Source organism: Glandiceps talaboti, chromosome 4 (assembly GCF_964340395.1).
Source record: "Glandiceps talaboti chromosome 4, keGlaTala1.1, whole genome shotgun sequence".
NCBI lineage: Eukaryota > Metazoa > Hemichordata > Enteropneusta > Spengelidae > Glandiceps > Glandiceps talaboti.
Genome location: NC_135552.1, coordinates 4,447,511 through 4,465,400, shown reverse-complemented (window position 1 = coordinate 4,465,400; position 17,890 = coordinate 4,447,511).

Genomic DNA, 17,890 nt, shown 5'->3' with positions numbered 1-17,890 from the left:
ATACGCTAAAACGCCAAAACAAATTACGAATCATTTAAAATACGAACTGACAGGATAAAAACTATTTTTGAAGCTATTTGTTTTGGTTTTGATTGATCTATATCGAGTACCAGAGGGCAGTAGTGCAAACACTGTGTAGGCTGGGTGATGTATGTCATTAATTACAGATTTTGCTTTCCTATACCAATAATACTTGATGCCGTTCTCACAATTCTATTTAACTTAGAACGATCCTTATGAGTAGTGTTTCCATACCAGACTGTGACTGAGAATGTCAGAACACTCTCAACCACAGCCCGGTAGAATTTCTTTAAAATATCTTGACTAACACCAAAGCTCTTTAAACGGCGTAGAAGGAAAAGGCGTTGTTGAGCTTTTTTTAACAACGTTGTCAACATTTTTCTCCCACTTTAAATCCTCGAATATAAGTGACCGAGAAAACTATATACTGGCAACTATTTTATAGTTACATTTTCCAAATAGATATTTAATAGAGATGCCAATTCCTAGTGTTGATTGAAGACAATATTGAAGTACTATATGGCTTTCAATAATGTGTATGGTTTGATGTCTTATGCAATTACGGAGTCGTCATTATTTATGGCTAGGGGGAGGGGGTCGGAGGGATGGGGGGGGGGGTCACTCAAAAACTGGGTGTTGAAAGTGAAACTCATGTTCTGGATTGTGAAAGCAATTCCTCCAACCCCCAGGTCGTAAATAATGACGGTTCCCTTAAATGGCCCACTGCATGTCTGTATTATTTTAAAAACTGCTTATTACTGTGGGTGGGATGCCACAACGTAAGACCTTTCAAAGCCCACATATAGTTGTATTTAGAGGTAAAGGAATCTCTTATTGCTATGTACAGATACTGAAGTTGATATCAACTGTTAGTTTAATATAATGTACCATACTTTACATCTCTGAAGTGGGACGGGGGAGGGGGGTTAAAATATGTGTATACGGGGACAACGAACATTCTTGGGTTCATTTCTGGCGCCATCGCATTTTTTGAGAGCACAAAGGGGGCTGCGGAATTTTTTTGACTAAAACAATTTTCTTCCTTCTTCTTTTGGTACCGCTGTTTACATTCTCTGAGCGCCAATCTATGTGAATCGGTTCAGCCATCACTGTGCCGTTGGATATATGACGGTTGGATATGACAGTGATATGGGGCAAGTGTCATGAAATCCGAAAATGTAGTACTGATATAGTCAGATGAATTTGTATGAATTTCATTTACATACTTGCTCCTTTATTTGTAATATATTTTATAATGCTTTGTGTTTGATATTATGGGTGTAAAGCAAGAAATGCAATGTAAACAAAATAACCGGCGTTGTGATACACATGTACATGTACACTTTCTGGTCTTAAAAAATGAAGAGAAGAGTGTCCTACGCTTTTTTTTCAGCAAATGATCAAATTGAGTAAATGTTGAGCACGCGCGCGCTCACAACGAATTGTCCTCATTACACATGTTACAAGTTCTAATGTTCCAAAATGTTCCAATACTAAGTTAGCAAAGATTCGGGAGGTTGTTATTTTTTTAAAGCTCAGTTATAAAGTGTACATGTAGTTTTCTCGTAGTATTTCTGGCTTAAAACAAATTAATCAGAATCCCGTATATGTGAAAGCATGTAATAAGCTGATAAAATATATTGTAAAAAAATAAACTTGTTCTTTATTATAGTCATTTTCAGATTTCACTAGAATTGTTGCCTCAGCCCCCAGCTCTGCTTGAGCTCAAACGCATTCCTAGTCAATTTTATCCCGATCTACACGGCACTAAAATCCTACCTTAGGTAGGACTACGGATAGTTTGAAGCCTGTGTAGACGTCCCAAACCTGTCCTGAAACCGTCCTGACTTCATCCGAGCTCAGACCACTAAATCATCTGTGCCGTGACTTCCTGTGTGTACGTGTAGACACAAACTACGTCTAGACGGGGCTAATGAGCAAATATTGAGCAAACACTGAGCTCGTGGAGGTTGAATTTTCAAATTCCGGTATTTTCATGGACGTTTACCAAGTTTCGACTCATTCGAGCTCGCGATCGAGCGACAAGGCAAGTAAATTCTACGACCGTTGGGGACACTATTCAATCGGTACACAGCGTCCCATGACAACGTCCCACCAGTTCGACGTATTTATATTCCATCGCGATTCAATCAAGTTACTATATGTATTGCTCTGTACTGTATATTGTAATTATATATCTATTACAAATGCAAGCTATTGAAATTATCAAAACAAGACCTTGACGGAACTTGTTGATCTTTTCTTAATTCATGTTATTCAATTGTTATTAGAACCAGAATTGTTGCTTCATGCATTTGATCTGAGCAAGTGTTAACTTATCGCTAAATATTGCCAGTTGTGACAATTTGTAAGAGATCACAATAGTACATTGATGAAATGTACTATCGCTAGACGTTGTTTGACCTTTTACGTTTATTTTTTGTTACATTTCGGAGCTCCCAAGTTAAATCTTAAAAAAATTCTGTGCAAAGATTCTGTGTCACTACTTTTGCTCATGCTTCGCATTCACGAGGTAACCTTTTGGGTCGCCCTCTAGTGGTAAACTGAACAATGGCGCCAACAACAGTGTCTCTTCGATCAAAAAGTTTGAATTTCAAAATTACAGAGCAGATTGGGCTGAAATTTAATGGGCATGCATCTGGGGTGTATAGATGAAGAAATAGGTGTAAAAATAAGAATTTTGATCGAAAATTGTATCTCCAAGAACTTGGGCAATGTGTGTCACCATTTTGTAAATTCTACTCGATTCAAACAAAATTTTGTAGACATGTTCCGTAGGGTAATGGCAAGAACTGATTACGTTTTGGTAAATATCCCAGGAATATTAATGAGCAATTTATGCAATTAGTGGTTTTCGGTAATGTGGTACATGCATTTCCAATACCAAAATACCTTCCCTGAAAATATTATTGATGTAGTGTTTAGTTTTAATAAGTGATTGGCATATTTTCAGTAGGCCACTAAAAAGAAAAAAAAATTGTTTCCGGTCAGGAATGTTGTCTAAAATGGTGTGCTGATACAATTTATTTTACATTCTCAACAAATGTTACTCAATCTGCTGTTCATTGCAGTTACTGTTGTACATGTGTTTCAGTAATTAGGCTATATCTCAAGAAAGCACTCTTCAAATTCAATATAATTCGTACCTACATTTGCGATATCAAAGCACACTTGTCCTGAAAATATTATTGATGTAGCTTGTTTTAATAAGTTATTGGCATGTTTCAGGTAGGCTACAAAAAAGAAAAAGGTTGTTCCTAGTCAAGAAATGTTGTCTAAAGTGGTATCATTCTCAACAAATGTTACTCAATTACTATTCATTGCAGTTACGGTTCTCTTTTTATTTAGTACTTTACAGCAAGTGTATATTTGGGGCCGATGTCATCGTCTTGTTCATGATTACTTCTGCAGTTGATTTCACTGAAGTTGCAATTATTGTAGGAAGAGTTACTTTAGTAATTTCCCTATCATCTGCAGACTGAATTGGGTGAACAAAGTCAATAGCAACAGCTAAATAATCGCATACATTGCAAAAGTAACAGGGAATAATATACAATTGAATAGATATTCCTAAAATGTACGTAAATGTGTCTAGCAAGAAGGACACAATCATAGCAAGAGTAAAACGATCGCATATATTGCAAAGATAACAACAGTGAGTAATAGAAAACTGAGTAAACATTCTGAAATGTATGCAGACATACCTAAAAACCCTGAACACGCTCATAGCAACAGCTAAACAGTTGTGTATATCACAAAGCTAACAACAGGGATTCTTAGAAAAGTGAACAAACATTTCAAAACTATACTCAAATGGTATCTATAGGAACCTTGTCAATCGTAATCACATTAGCATAAATAACACAATTTGAATGAATTTTAGCAGAGATTAGCATATTATTATACTGTACTGTTTGATTTATTCCTATCAGGATGTAACTCCATGGCCACCCAAGATGGTATGAAGATAGAGGGCAGATGAACAGCCAATCAGAAGCGAAAGAAGTAAGTGAACATTTGCAATTGTAAAATTACTGAAAATGGCCATTAGGTTTTTTGCCCAAAGTTGTTTTCTTTTAGCAATGGAAAGTACACGTTATCTAAAGAGTTTTTCGTCAGTACTAAGCACATGACAAGCAGTGACAAACTTATGTCACAAGTAGATTGTAGCTGAATGAAGAAACATTTTGGAGATTAGCATAATTATATTATTAGCAGTAATATTTTTCATAAAGGTCATTGTGAGTAGCGGCACCTTAACAGTAAATATTACATCTGAATGACTGTTATTCCATTGCTTCAATAAGATTATACTGTACTGTTTGATTCATTCTTTTCAGGATGGAACTCCAAGGCCACCCAAAATGGCACGAAAATAGAGGGCAGATGAACATCAGACAGCCAATCAGAAGTGGAAGAAGTAAGTGAACATTTGGAATTGTGAACTTACTGAAAATGGCCATTAGGTTTTTTGCCCAAAGTTGTTTTCTTTTAGCAATGAAAAGAACAAGTTATCTAAAGAGTCTTTCGTCAGTACTAAGCACATGACAAGCTGTGACAACCTTATGTCACAAGTAGATTGTAGCTGAATGAAGAAACATTTCGGAGATTAGCATAATGAGATTATTGGCAGTAATATTTTTCAAAAAGGTCATTGTGAGTAGCGGCAACTTCAGAGTAAATATTAGAATCTGAATGACTGTTATTTCATTGTTTCAATAAGATTATACTGTACTGTTTGATTCATTCTTTTCAGGATGGAACTCCAAGGCCACCCAAGATGGCACGAAAATAGAGGGCAGATGAAGATCAGACAGCCAATCAGAAGTGAAAGAAGTAAGTGAACATTTGGAATTGTAAAATTACTGAAAATGGCCATTTGGTTTTTTGCCCAAAGTTGTTTTCTTTTAGCAATGGAAAGTACAAGTTATCTAAAGAGTCTTTCGTCGGTACTAAGCACATGAGAAGTAGTGACAACCTTATGTCACAGGTAGATTGTAGCTGAATGAAGAAACGTTTTGGAGATCAGCATAATTATATTATTGGCAGTAATATTTTTCAAAAAGGTCATTGTGAGTAGCGGCAACCTTGAGAGTAACTATGCACGGGCATGGTCTAAAGAACACTACTGGAATATTAGATGTTAGATATTTTGGTTTAAGCTATCTTTTCCACAGTATATTACAAAATTGGTAATTATTATAATTTGAATGAATGTTGTTATATTTAAGATTTCAATTGTCATACTATTTTTTGATTTCTTCACTTTAGGCTGGAATTTTAACAACACCCAAGATGTATACGAAGACCCAAGAAGGCGATTATTAAAAGTTTATGAATTGTTATTGTTTTTTTTCTTTTTAAGTATGAATGAATGAGTGTGTGACTGCTGTTCTATATCTCTTCTCCCCTCAATGCCCTCCCCAACCTGCACAATAACAATACTATCATTATTTTCACCGTCTTCGTTGTCATCGCCGCTGCCGCCGTCTTCGCTATCGTCAACTAACTCGCGTCGCGTCGCGTCTGAGTCCTTTTTCGCTGTCATTAAACATGATTACACATTACATATCACAGTACATCTATTTTCTCTTTCTATTTGGCTTCTGTTGTTTGGTTGTGCTCTGGTTAGGTTAAGTTGGTGACCGGTTTGTCGGTTGGTCCGGTAGTTTGGATTATTTGCACTTGCTGTCTATATCTTTTCTCTCATACCTAACACCCACATATTTCACAATTCCGCCGCGGTCTCCATTTTGTCCGTGCGCGTCTTCGTCTGCATTCGCTGTCTTTGCCGTGTCATATCTAATTTATTTTCACACCAACATGTACAAACTCCATATTTGTATATGTTTGAGAGGGCACAAAGCCCTTATAAGTCATATTTGAATCTGAATGACTGTTATTTCATTGCTTCAATAATATTATACTGTACTGTTTGATTCATTCCTTTCTGGAAGGAACTCTAAGGCCACCGAAGATGGCACGAAAATAGAGGGCAGATGAACATCAGACAGCCAATCAGAAGTGAAAGAAGTAAGTGAACATTTGGAATTGTAAAATTACTGAAAATGGCCATTAGGTTTTTCGCCCAAAGTTGTTTTCTTTTAGCAATGCAAAGTAAAAGTTATCTAAAGAGTCTTTCGTCAGTACTAAGCACCTAACAAGCAGTGCCAACCTTATGTCACAAGTAGATTGTAGCTGAATGAAGAAACATTTAGGAGATTAGAATAATTATATTATTGGCAGTAATATTTTTCAAAAAGGTCATTGTGAGTAGCGGCAACTTAAGAGTAAATATTAGAATCTGAATGACTGTTATTTCATTGCTTCAATAAGATTATACTGTACTGTTTGATTCATTCCTTTCAGGATGGATCCCCAAGGCCACCCAAGATGGCACGAAAATAGAGGGCAGATGAACATCAGACAGCCAATCAGAAGTGAAAGAAGTAAGTGAACATTTGGAATTGTAAAATTACTGAAAATGGCCATTAGGTTTTTCGCCCAAAGTTGTTTTCTTTTAGCAATGCAAAGTACAAGTTATCTAAAGAGTCTTTCGTCAGTACTAAGCACCTGACAAGCAGTGCCAACCTTATGTCACAAGTAGATTGTAGCTGAATGAAGAAACATTTAGGAGATTAGAATAATTATATTATTGGCAGTAATATTTTTCAAAAAGGTCATTGTGAGTAGCGGCAACTTAAGAGTAAATATTAGAATCTGAATGACTGTTATTTCATTGCTTCAATAAGATTATACTGTACTGTTTGATTCATTCCTTTCAGGATGGATCCCCAAGGCCACCCAAGATGGCACGAAAATAGAGGGCAGATGAACATCAGACAGCCAATCAGAAGTGAAAGAAGTAAGTGAACATTTGGAATTGTAAAATTACTGAAAATGGCCATTAGGTTTTTCGCCCAAAGTTGTTTTCTTTTAGCCATGCAAAGTACAAGTTATCTAAAGAGTCTTTCGTCAGTACTAAGCACCTGACAAGCAGTGCCAACCTTATGTCACAAGTAGATTGTAGCTGAATGAAGAAACATTTTGGAGATTAGAATAATTATATTATTTGCAGAAATATTTTTCAAAAAGGTCATTGTGAGTAGCGGCAACTTAAGAGTAAATATTAGAATCTGAATGACTGTTATTTCATTGCTTCAATAAGATTATACTGTACTGTTTGATTCATTCCTTTCAGGATGGATCCCCAAGGCCACCCAAGATGGCACGAAAATAGAGAGCAGATGAACATCAGACAGCCAATCAGAAGTGAAAGAAGTAAGTGAACATTTGGAATTGTAAAATAACTGAAAATGCCCTTAGGTTTTTTGCCCAAAGTTGTTTTCTTTTAGCAATGGAAAGTACAAGTTATCTAAAGAGTCTTTCGTCAGTACTAAGCACCTGACAAGCAGTGCCAACCTTATGTCACAAGTAGATTGTAGCTGAATGAAGAAACATTTTGGAGATTAGAATAATTATATTATTGGCAGTAATATTTTTCAAAAAGGTCATTGTGAGTAGCGGCAACTTAAGAGTAAATATTAGAATCTGAATGACTGTTATTTCATTGCTTCAATAAGATTATACTGTACTGTTTGATTCATTCCTTTCAGGATGGATCCCCAAGGCCACCCAAGATGGCACGAAAATAGAGGGCAGATGAACATCAGACAGCCAATCAGAAGTGAAAGAAGTAAGTGAACATTTGGAATTGTAAAATTACTGAAAATGGCCATTAGGTGTTTTGCCCAAAGTTGTTTTCTTTTAGCAATGGAAAGTACAAGTTATCTAAAGAGTCTTTCGTCAGTACTAAGCACATGACAAGCACTGACAAACTTATGTCACAAGTAGATTGTAGCTGAATGAAGAAACATTTTGGAGATTAGCATAATGAGATTATTGGCAGTAATATTTTTCAAAAAGGTCATTGTGAGTAGCGGCAACTTAAGAGTAAATATTAGAATCTGAATGACTGTTATTTCATTGCTTCAATAAGATTATACTGTACTGTTTGATTCATTCCTTTTAGGATGGATCCCCAAGGCCACCCAAGATGGCACGAAAATAGAGGGCAGATGAACATCAGACAGCCAATCAGAAGTGAAAGAAGTAAGTGAACATTTGGAATTGTAAAATTACTGAAAATGGCCATTAGGTTTTTCGCCCAAAGTTGTTTTCTTTTAGCAATGGAAAGTACAAGTTATCTAAAGAGTCTTTCGTCGGTACTAAGCACATGAGAAGTAGTGACAACCTTATGTCACAAGTAGATTGTAGCTGAATGAAGAAACATTTTGGAGATTAGCATAATGAGATTATTGGCAGTAATATTTTTCAAAAAGGTCATTGTGAGTAGCGGCAACTTAAGAGTAAATATTAGAATCTGAATGACTGTTATTTCATTGCTTCAATAAGATTATACTGTACTGTTTGATTCATTCCTTTCAGGATGGATCCCCAAGGCCACCCAAGATGGCACGAAAATAGAGGGCAGATGAACATCAGACAGCCAATCAGAAGTGAAAGAAGTAAGTGAACATTTGGAATTGTAAAATTACTGAAAATGGCCATTTGGTTTTTTGCCCAAAGTTGTTTTCTTTTAGCAATGGAAAGTACAAGTTATCTAAAGAGTCTTTCGTCGGTACTAAGCACATGAGAAGTAGTGACAACCTTATGTCACAGGTAGATTGTAGCTGAATGAAGAAACGTTTTGGAGATCAGCATAATTATATTATTGGCAGTAATATTTTTCAAAAAGGTCATTGTGAGTAGCGGCAACCTTGAGAGTAACTATGCACGGGCATGGTCTAAAGAACACTACTGGAATATTAGATGTTAGATATTTTGGTTTAAGCTATCTTTTCCACAGTATATTACAAAATTGGTAATTATTATAATTTGAATGAATGTTGTTATATTTAAGATTTCAATTGTCATACTATTTTTTGATTTCTTCACTTTAGGCTGGAATTTTAACAACACCCAAGATGTATACGAAGACCCAAGAAGGCGATTATTAAAAGTTTATGAATTGTTATTGTTTTTTTTCTTTTTAAGTATGAATGAATGAGTGTGTGACTGCTGTTCTATATCTCTTCTCCCCTCAATGCCCTCCCCAACCTGCACAATAACAATACTATCATTATTTTCACCGTCTTCGTTGTCATCGCCGCTGCCGCCGTCTTCGCTATCGTCAACTAACTCGCGTCGCGTCGCGTCTGAGTCCTTTTTCGCTGTCATTAAACATGATTACACATTACATATCACAGTACATCTATTTTCTCTTTCTATTTGGCTTCTGTTGTTTGGTTGTGCTCTGGTTAGGTTAAGTTGGTGACCGGTTTGTCGGTTGGTCCGGTAGTTTGGATTATTTGCACTTGCTGTCTATATCTTTTCTCTCATACCTAACACCCACATATTTCACAATTCCGCCGCTGTCTCCATTTTGTCCGTGCGCGTCTTCGTCTGCATTCGCTGTCTTTGCCGTGTCATATCTAATTTATTTTCACACCAACATGTACAAACTCCATATTTGTATATGTTTGAGAGGGCACAAAGCCCTTATAAGTCATATTTGAATCTGAATGACTGTTATTTCATTGCTTCAATAATATTATACTGTACTGTTTGATTCATTCCTTTCTGGAAGGAACTCTAAGGCCACCGAAGATGGCACGAAAATAGAGGGCAGATGAACATCAGACAGCCAATCAGAAGTGAAAGAAGTAAGTGAACATTTGGAATTGTAAAATTACTGAAAATGGCCATTAGGTTTTTCGCCCAAAGTTGTTTTCTTTTAGCAATGCAAAGTAAAAGTTATCTAAAGAGTCTTTCGTCAGTACTAAGCACCTAACAAGCAGTGCCAACCTTATGTCACAAGTAGATTGTAGCTGAATGAAGAAACATTTAGGAGATTAGAATAATTATATTATTGGCAGTAATATTTTTCAAAAAGGTCATTGTGAGTAGCGGCAACTTAAGAGTAAATATTAGAATCTGAATGACTGTTATTTCATTGCTTCAATAAGATTATACTGTACTGTTTGATTCATTCCTTTCAGGATGGATCCCCAAGGCCACCCAAGATGGCACGAAAATAGAGGGCAGATGAACATCAGACAGCCAATCAGAAGTGAAAGAAGTAAGTGAACATTTGGAATTGTAAAATTACTGAAAATGGCCATTAGGTTTTTCGCCCAAAGTTGTTTTCTTTTAGCAATGCAAAGTACAAGTTATCTAAAGAGTCTTTCGTCAGTACTAAGCACCTGACAAGCAGTGCCAACCTTATGTCACAAGTAGATTGTAGCTGAATGAAGAAACATTTAGGAGATTAGAATAATTATATTATTGGCAGTAATATTTTTCAAAAAGGTCATTGTGAGTAGCGGCAACTTAAGAGTAAATATTAGAATCTGAATGACTGTTATTTCATTGCTTCAATAAGATTATACTGTACTGTTTGATTCATTCCTTTCAGGATGGATCCCCAAGGCCACCCAAGATGGCACGAAAATAGAGGGCAGATGAACATCAGACAGCCAATCAGAAGTGAAAGAAGTAAGTGAACATTTGGAATTGTAAAATTACTGAAAATGGCCATTAGGTTTTTTGCCCAAAGTTGTTTTCTTTTAGCAATGGAAAGTACAAGTTATCTAAAGAGTCTTTCGTCAGTACTAAGCACATGACAAGCACTGACAAACTTATGTCACAAGTAGATTGTAGCTGAATGAAGAAACATTTTGGAGATTAGCATAATGAGGTTATTGGCAGTAATATTTTTCAAAAAGGTCATTGTGAGTAGCGGCAACTTAAGAGTAAATATTAGAATCTGAATGACTGTTATTTCATTGCTTCAATAAGATTATACTGTACTGTTTGATTCATTCCTTTTAGGATGGATCCCCAAGGCCACCCAAGATGGCACGAAAATAGAGGGCAGATGAACATCAGACAGCCAATCAGAAGTGAAAGAAGTAAGTGAACATTTGGAATTGTAAAATTACTGAAAATGGCCATTAGGTTTTTCGCCCAAAGTTGTTTTCTTTTAGCAATGCAAAGTACAAGTTATCTAAAGAGTCTTTCGTCAGTACTAAGCACCTGACAAGCAGTGACAACCTTATGTCACAAGTAGACTGTAGCTGAATGAAGAAACATTTAGGAGATTAGAATAATTATATTATTGGCAGTAATATTTTTCAAAAAGGTCATTGTGAGTAGCGGCAACTTAAGAGTAAATATTAGAATCTGAATGACTGTTATTTCATTGCTTCAATAAGATTATACTGTACTGTTTGATTCATTCCTTTCAGGATGGATCCCCAAGGCCACCCAAGATGGCACGAAAATAGAGGGCAGATGAACATCAGACAGCCAATCAGAAGTGAAAGAAGTAAGTGAACATTTGGAATTGTAAAATTACTGAAAATGGCCATTAGGTTTTTCGCCCAAAGTTGTTTTCTTTTAGCAATGCAAAGTACAAGTTATCTAAAGAGTCTTTCGTCAGTACTAAGCACCTGACAAGCAGTGACAACCTTATGTCACATGTAGACTGTAGCTGAATGAAGAAACATTTAGGAGATTAGAATAATTATATTATTGGCAGTAATATTTTTCAAAAAGGTCATTGTGAGTAGCGGCAACTTAAGAGTAAATATTAGAATCTGAATGACTGTTATTTCATTGCTTCAATAAGATTATACTGTACTGTTTGATTCATTCCTTTCAGGATGGATCCCCAAGGCCACCCAAGATGGCACGAAAATAGAGGGCAGATGAACATCAGACAGCCAATCAGAAGTGAAAGAAGTAAGTGAACATTTGGAATTGTAAAATTACTGAAAATGGCCATTAGGTTTTTCGCCCAAAGTTGTTTTCTTTTAGCAATGCAAAGTACAAGTTATCTAAAGAGTCTTTCGTCAGTACTAAGCACCTGACAAGCAGTGACAACCTTATGTCACAAGTAGACTGTAGCTGAATGAAGAAACATTTAGGAGATTAGAATAATTATATTATTGGCAGTAATATTTTTCAAAAAGGTCATTGTGAGTAGCGGCAACTTAAGAGTAAATATTAGAATCTGAATGACTGTTATTTCATTGCTTCAATAAGATTATACTGTACTGTTTGATTCATTCCTTTCAGGATGGATCCCCAAGGCCACCCAAGATGGCACGAAAATAGAGGGCAGATGAACATCAGACAGCCAATCAGAAGTGAAAGAAGTAAGTGAACATTTGGAATTGTAAAATTACTGAAAATGGACATTAGGTTTATTACCCAAACTTGTTTTCTTTTAGCAATGGAAAGTACAATTTATCTAAAGAGTCTTTCGTCAGTACTAAGCACCTGACAAGCAGTGCCAACCTTATGTCACAAGTAGATTGTAGCTGAATGAAGAAACATTTTGGAGATTAGAATAATTATATTATTGGCAGTAATATTTTTCAAAAAGATCATTGTGAGTAGCGGCAACTTAAGAGTAAATATTAAAATCTGAATGACTGTTATTTCATTGCTTCAATAAGATTATACTGTACTGTTTGATTCATTCCTTTTAGGATGGATCCCCAAGGCCACCCAAGATGGCACGAAAATAGAGGGCAGATGAACATCAGACAGCCAATCAGAAGTGAAAGAAGTAAGTGAACATTTGGAATTGTAAAATTACTGAAAATGGCCATTAGGTTTTTCGCCCAAAGTTGTTTTCTTTTAGCAATGCAAAGTACAAGTTATCTAAAGAGTCTTTCGTCAGTACTAAGCACCTGACAAGCAGTGACAACCTTATGTCACAAGTAGACTGTAGCTGAATGAAGAAACATTTAGGAGATTAGAATAATTATATTATTGGCAGTAATATTTTTCAAAAAGGTCATTGTGAGTAGCGGCAACTTAAGAGTAAATATTAGAATCTGAATGACTGTTATTTCATTGCTTCAATAAGATTATACTGTACTGTTTGATTCATTCCTTTCAGGATGGATCCCCAAGGCCACCCAAGATGGCACGAAAATAGAGGGCAGATGAACATCAGACAGCCAATCAGAAGTGAAAGAAGTAAGTGAACATTTGGAATTGTAAAATTACTGAAAATGGCCATTAGGTTTTTCGCCCAAAGTTGTTTTCTTTTAGCAATGCAAAGTACAAGTTATCTAAAGAGTCTTTCGTCAGTACTAAGCACCTGACAAGCAGTGACAACCTTATGTCACAAGTAGACTGTAGCTGAATGAAGAAACATTTAGGAGATTAGAATAATTATATTATTGGCAGTAATATTTTTCAAAAAGGTCATTGTGAGTAGCGGCAACTTAAGAGTAAATATTAGAATCTGAATGACTGTTATTTCATTGCTTCAATAAGATTATACTGTACTGTTTGATTCATTCCTTTCAGGATGGATCCCCAAGGCCACCCAAGATGGCACGAAAATAGAGGGCAGATGAACATCAGACAGCCAATCAGAAGTGAAAGAAGTAAGTGAACATTTGGAATTGTAAAATTACTGAAAATGGACATTAGGTTTATTACCCAAACTTGTTTTCCTTTAGCAATGGAAAGTACAATTTATCTAAAGAGTCTTTCGTCAGTACTAAGCACATGACAAGCACTGACAAACTTATGTCACAAATAGATTGTAGCTAAATGAAGATACATTGTGGAGATTAGCATAATGAGATTATTGGCAGTAATATTTTTCAAAAAGGTCATTGTGAGTAGCGGCAACTTAAGAGTAAATATTAGAATCTGAATGACTGTTATTTCATTGCTTCAATAAGATTATACTGTACTGTTTGATTCATTCCTTTTAGGATGGATCCCCAAGGCCACCCAAGATGGCACGAAAATAGAGGGCAGATGAACATCAGACAGCCAATCAGAAGTGAAAGAAGTAAGTGAACATTTGGAATTGTAAAATTACTGAAAATGGCCATTAGGTTTTTCGCCCAAAGTTGTTTTCTTTTAGCAATGCAAAGTACAAGTTATCTAAAGAGTCTTTCGTCAGTACTAAGCACCTGACAAGCAGTGCCAACCTTATGTCACAAGTAGATTGTAGCTGAATGAAGAAACATTTTGGAGATTAGAATAATTATATTATTGGCAGTAATATTTTTCAAAAAGGTCATTGTGAGTAGCGGCAACTTAAGAGTAAATATTAGAATCTGAATGACTGTTATTTCATTGCTTCAATAAGATTATACTGTACTGTTTGATTCATTCCTTTTAGGATGGATCCCCAAGGCCACCCAAGATGGCACGAAAATAGAGGGCAGATGAACATCAGACAGCCAACCAGAAGTGAAAGAAGTAAGTGAACATTTGGAATTGTAAAATTACTGAAAATGGCCATTAGGTTTTTTGCCCAAAGTTGTTTTCTTTTAGCAATGGAAAGTACAAGTTATCTAAAGGGTCTTTCGTCAGTACTAAGCACCTGACAAGCAGTGACAACCTTATGTCACAAGTAGACTGTAGCTGAATGAAGAAACATTTAGGAGATTAGAATAATTATATTATTGGCAGTAATATTTTTCAAAAAGGTCATTGTGAGTAGCGGCAACTTAAGAGTAAATATTAGAATCTGAATGACTGTTATTTCATTGCTTCAATAAGATTATACTGTACTGTTTGATTCATTCCTTTCAGGATGGATCCCCAAGGCCACCCAAGATGGCACGAAAATAGAGGGCAGATGAACATCAGACAGCCAATCAGAAGTGAAAGAAGTAAGTGAACATTTGGAATTGTAAAATTACTGAAAATGGACATTAGGTTTATTACCCAAACTTGTTTTCCTTTAGCAATGAAAAGTACAATTTATCTAAAGAGTATATCGTCAGTACTAAGCACATGACAAGCACTGACAAACTTATGTCACAAATAGATTGTAGCTAAATGAAGATACATTGTGGAGATTAGCATAATGAGATTATTGGCAGTAATATTTTTCAAAAAGGTCATTGTGAGTAGCGGCAACTTAAGAGTAAATATTAGAATCTGAATGACTGTTATTTCATTGCTTCAATAAGATTATACTGTACTGTTTGATTCATTCCTTTTAGGATGGATCCCCAAGGCCACCCAAGATGGCACGAAAATAGAGGGCAGATGAACATCAGACAGCCAATCAGAAGTGAAAGAAGTAAGTGAACATTTGGAATTGTAAAATTACTGAAAATGGCCATTAGGTTTTTCGCCCAAAGTTGTTTTCTTTTAGCAATGCAAAGTACAAGTTATCTAAAGAGTCTTTCGTCAGTACTAAGCACCTGACAAGCAGTGCCAACCTTATGTCACAAGTAGATTGTAGCTGAATGAAGAAACATTTTGGAGATTAGAATAATTATATTATTGGCAGTAATATTTTTCAAAAAGGTCATTGTGAGTAGCGGCAACTTAAGAGTAAATATTAGAATCTGAATGACTGTTATTTCATTGCTTCAATAAGATTATACTGTACTGTTTGATTCATTCCTTTTAGGATTGATCCCCAAGGCCACCCAAGGTGGCACGAAAATAGAGGGCAGATGAACATCAGACAGCCAATCAGAAGTGAAAGAAGTAAGTGAACATTTGGAATTGTAAAATTACTGAAAATGGCCATTAGGTTTTTCGCCCAAAGTTGTTTTCTTTTAGCAATGCAAAGTACAAGTTATCTAAAGAGTCTTTCGTCAGTTCTAAGCACCTGACAAGCAGTGCCAAACTTATGTCACAAGTAGATTGTAGCTGAATGAAGAAACATTTTGGAGATTAGAATAATTATATTATTGGCAGTAATATTTTTCAAAAAGATCATTGTGAGTAGCGGCAACTTAAGAGTAAATATTAGAATCTGAATGACTGTTATTTCATTGCTTCAATAAGATTATACTGTACCGTTAGATTCATTCCTTTTAGGATGGATCCCCAAGGCCACCCAAGATGGCACGAAAATAGAGGGCAGATGAACATCAGACAGCCAATCAGAAGTGAAAGAAGTAAGTGAACATTTGGAATTGTAAAATTACTGAAAATGGCCATTAGGTTTTTCGCCCAAAGTTGTTTTCTTTTAGCAATGCAAAGTACAAGTTATCTAAAATGTCTTTCGTCAGTACTAAGCATCCTGACAAGCAGTGCCAACCTTATGTCACAAGTAGATTGTAGCTGAATGAAGAAACATTTTGGAGATTAGAATAATTATATTATTGGCAGTAATATTTTTCAAAAAGGTCATTGTGAGTAGCGCCAACTTAAGAGTAAATATTAGAATCTGAATGACTGTTATTTCATTGCTTCAATAAGATTATACTGTACTGTTTGATTCATTCCTTTCAGGATGGATCCCCAAGGCCACCCAAGATGGCACGAAAATAGAGGGCAGATGAACATCAGACAGCCAATCAGAAGTGAAAGAAGTAAGTGAACATTTGGAATTGTAAAATTACTGAAAATGGACATTAGGTTTATTACCCAAACTTGTTTTCCTTTAGCAATGGAAAGTACAATTTATCTAAAGAGTCTTTCGTCAGTACTAAGCACATGACAAGCACTGACAAACTTATGTCACAAATAGATTGTAGCTAAATGAAGATACATTGTGGAGATTAGCATAATGAGATTATTGGCAGTAATATTTTTCAAAAAGGTCATTGTGAGTAGCGGCAACTTAAGAGTAAATATTAGAATCTGAATGACTGTTATTTCATTGCTTCAATAAGATTATACTGTACTGTTTGATTCATTCCTTTTAGGATGGATCCCCAAGGCCACCCAAGATGGCACGAAAATAGAGGGCAGATGAACATCAGACAGCCAATCAGAAGTGAAAGAAGTAAGTGAACATTTGGAATTGTAAAATTACTGAAAATGGCCATTAGGTTTTTCGCCCAAAGTTGTTTTCTTTTAGCAATGCAAAGTACAAGTTATCTAAAGAGTCTTTCGTCAGTACTAAGCACCTGACAAGCAGTGCCAACCTTATGTCACAAGTAGATTGTAGCTGAATGAAGAAACATTTTGGAGATTAGAATAATTATATTATTGGCAGTAATATTTTTCAAAAAGGTCATTGTGAGTAGCGGCAACTTAAGAGTAAATATTAGAATCTGAATGACTGTTATTTCATTGCTTCAATAAGATTATACTGTACTGTTTGATTCATTCCTTTTAGGATGGATCCCCAAGGCCACCCAAGATGGCACGAAAATAGAGGGCAGATGAACATCAGACAGCCAACCAGAAGTGAAAGAAGTAAGTGAACATTTGGAATTGTAAAATTACTGAAAATGGCCATTAGGTTTTTTGCCCAAAGTTGTTTTCTTTTAGCAATGGAAAGTACAAGTTATCTAAAGGGTCTTTCGTCAGTACTAAGCACCTGACAAGCAGTGACAACCTTATGTCACAAGTAGACTGTAGCTGAATGAAGAAACATTTAGGAGATTAGAATAATTATATTATTGGCAGTAATATTTTTCAAAAAGGTCATTGTGAGTAGCGGCAACTTAAGAGTAAATATTAGAATCTGAATGACTGTTATTTCATTGCTTCAATAAGATTATACTGTACTGTTTGATTCATTCCTTTCAGGATGGATCCCCAAGGCCACCCAAGATGGCACGAAAATAGAGGGCAGATGAACATCAGACAGCCAATCAGAAGTGAAAGAAGTAAGTGAACATTTGGAATTGTAAAATTACTGAAAATGGACATTAGGTTTATTACCCAAACTTGTTTTCCTTTAGCAATGGAAAGTACAATTTATCTAAAGAGTATATCGTCAGTACTAAGCACATGACAAGCACTGACAAACTTATGTCACAAATAGATTGTAGCTAAATGAAGATACATTGTGGAGATTAGCATAATGAGATTATTGGCAGTAATA